The sequence below is a fragment of the Dermacentor silvarum genome, chromosome 8, assembly GCF_013339745.2.
Source record: "Dermacentor silvarum isolate Dsil-2018 chromosome 8, BIME_Dsil_1.4, whole genome shotgun sequence".
In the NCBI taxonomy this organism is placed as follows: domain Eukaryota; kingdom Metazoa; phylum Arthropoda; class Arachnida; order Ixodida; family Ixodidae; genus Dermacentor; species Dermacentor silvarum.
The window spans coordinates 143834413-143837360 of NC_051161.1; the positions used below are offsets into that span (position 1 = coordinate 143834413).

Below are 2948 nucleotides of genomic sequence, written 5' to 3' on the forward strand. Positions count from 1 at the left end.
TGAAATATTTGTTCAATGCACATATGTATACGTAAGGAAAAATAGAATGGTCCACTAGTCATATCTTGACCGGTCATGCGTGCCATCATCATCATCATTATCACCTGTTTATCTCAACTTCTGGACGAAATAATTTCTGCAGGATATAAGAAAGAAATTATTCTGATGCAAAGAAAACATAGCAGAAGCACTGAAAACACAATTTCCGGCAATGAGTTAATATAACCAAGCAAAAGAACTCTCCTGGCGTTGGTGTTTAGTCATGTGACTGTACACCGATTCCATGACACTGTTTCACTATCAAGGGACGCCACGTATGATTCTTGGAGTACTTTCAGAGTCAATTAGGGTAAACATATAGTTCCTTGATTATGGAATACAAGCATGCCGTTTACGACAGCGTGACAGACGATGTTCTGATTCCCACCGCAATCCCAAAGACGTCTTCCGAGCTATAGACCATCTCTTTATTATGCGATGCAAGATTCTTGCGGCAACCGGTCGTCGCCCCGCCCTCACCTCTCTCGTTCGATTTCATTCGACCTAGTTTCATGCGAAGAGCATAATACGGTAGCGACTCGGTTAACAACCAATCCTCTCGGAAGTGTAGCTCAGATGGTAGAGCGATCGCTTAGCATGCGAGAGGTACTGGGATCGATACCCAGCATCTCCACTTGTTTTTGTCTTCCGAAGCACAAAAACAAGTGCTCCGAATCATTGTCAGCCATTCTGCATTCGTTTTTTTTTTCTTTACAATGCCGCAATACTCATTTTTCAGAAAGTCGATGTAGCCAATCAGTTTTGCGCAGCTATGGTGAACTGCAATATGGCGCTTTTATATGCACTCAGCAGAAAATATTTCTGCTTTTTCGTGCGCTTGGGTAAAAGTACGTTCACATAAGCGCGCTTAGTGGGAATAGTTCGCTGTGTTTAAGGTTTTTTTATGGATTAGGAAAATTTATCCGGTCAATTTTTTCAGGCATTCGGTCAGATATTCTTTAAATACAACGCAGTGTTCAGTAATTTCTCCGTCTCTGATAGCATTCACGGCCAGAATATTTACATCGGCGACTTCGTTCAATGCCTCCAAGTTAATATCTTTAAAAGGGGCCTCCCTTTTAAAGATGACCGATTTTAATACGGCCAAATTTTTTACCTTACTCAGCCCCCAACTTAGCGCAGTGCTAATTCTACGCAACAACGACGACAACCAAATGAACTGTAAGATGAGGATGAAACTAAAAGGGCGACATGGCGACGCCACATCACTGACTGTTAAAAAAACTAATTTGGCACTTTCCCTAATTAAGGTCTGTACGACGGTAGATAGGACTTCCAAATACTTATTGCACGTGCCATACGACGCAGCCCAAAGGAGCTGTCTTGTTGGCTCGTGTGGTAGAGTGAACCAGTGATTATGAGAGTTGAAATCGGTGGGTTGATAGGTGCGCTCATGCACGCGCTATTTACTGCAATTTTCAAGGTTTACATTGCCATGAACTTCAACTTGTTCGACAGATGAGAATAGAGAGACGTTCGCTTCACTACACAAAGCAGAAGACAAATGTGGCAATATTTTTAAACTGTTGTTAGATGTTCGTATATTATGTTGTTCTACGACAATTTAAATCATGATTTTGAACTTTATTATATATTGTGTTAATTGTTATTTGCGTTATGTTCGAATTAATCTTCACGGTAAACATTGTACGTTCACCTAATGTATTGCACATTTCCTGAATGTATGTATTCACTGAATAATTACTTTCGTTGTACTTGGATAAGTGTAAATTCTGATTACGTCATTATTTTTATTCACTTTTTTGTTATTGTATTGCACTAGTATACATTTGTACGCATACGTTCTATAAAACCGCACACATATACGCGGGCCCTCAGGCGCTTGCAGTTGGTTTGTAGCCGCTTTCGCCTTAAGGACCCGCAATTCCTATTTGAAATAAATAAATAAATAAATAAATAAATAAATAAATAAATAAATAAATAAATAAATAAATAAATAAATAAATAAATAAATTATTAAATTTACTTGGTGGCAGCGCTTCCTATGAGTGTGGGCAGAGCCACCACACTGCGATTATAGTGCGGCTGTAGGGGAGGGAGGAGGTGGCGGAAGTAGTTGTAGTGAGTCGGACAGGGAATAACGTTATCCCCTAAAAGCAGTCCGCCGTAAGGAGTGAGAATGAAAGCAGCCCCCCACCAGTTCTTGAAGAGAATCGTTTTTTTGTTGGCTCCGGGAATGTGATGAGCTTTTCACATGAGGACAGCCGGCGTTAGCACTTCTTGCTACATCACAAGGAACACTCACTTGATTTGCATCGTAAAGAAAGAGAGAAAAAAAAACATCCGTCGAGCCGGATTTGAACCAACGACCTATGGATGCCTGTCTTGGAGGTGCCTCTACAGTCCACCGCTCTACCAACTGAGCTATCGACGGAACGGCAACAGCGTTTCTTAAAGAGCAGGCACTGCGTGCGGACGGTATGACCCAGATAACTGAAGGAAGGCCTGGCTGAGGATCGGCACGAAACTAGTTCAGCGGTGTCGTTGAATGTTTGAGCGAGCGCAGATTAGCGTGAACGTAGGCTGGCACTTAACGGGATGCTGAAAAATTCTAAACAGATTTAAGGCAGTAAAAAAAGCGCATTAGTTACGCTATATTCACACTGTGGCCAAATATGTAGAGCCCATTCAGCGAAGAGCCGACATTCCCTAAATGAGAAACACGCACTGCCGCCGACATTGCAGTGGTTTTACCGTGAATCAGTAGCCTGGCTCTGTTCGTGATTTTCGTTCGTGGCGGTCCATAATCACTCGGGGAGATTACAAAATCATGAAACGCTGTCTGTACGACCCCTTGTAGGCAAGACCTGATTTAATACTCTGTAGGAACAGGCTTAAAGCATTTTTCTGGACAGGTTTTTCTTCTC

At 41.9% G+C, this 2948-nt stretch overlaps 2 non-coding genes across 2 annotated transcripts; one reads left to right on the top strand and one right to left on the bottom strand.

The window, feature by feature from the left end:
- Window positions 1-600: 600 nt before the first annotated feature.
- Trnaa-agc (transfer RNA alanine (anticodon AGC)) lies at window positions 601-673 on the top strand. The gene has a single exon. It is a non-coding gene; the product is annotated as a tRNA-Ala (tRNA).
- Window positions 674-2363: 1690 nt separating this feature from the next.
- Window positions 2364-2455, bottom strand: Trnay-gua (transfer RNA tyrosine (anticodon GUA)). The gene is given in 2 exon segments: window positions 2364-2399; window positions 2419-2455. It is a non-coding gene; the product is annotated as a tRNA-Tyr (tRNA).
- Between the last annotated feature and the right edge of the window lie 493 nt (window positions 2456-2948).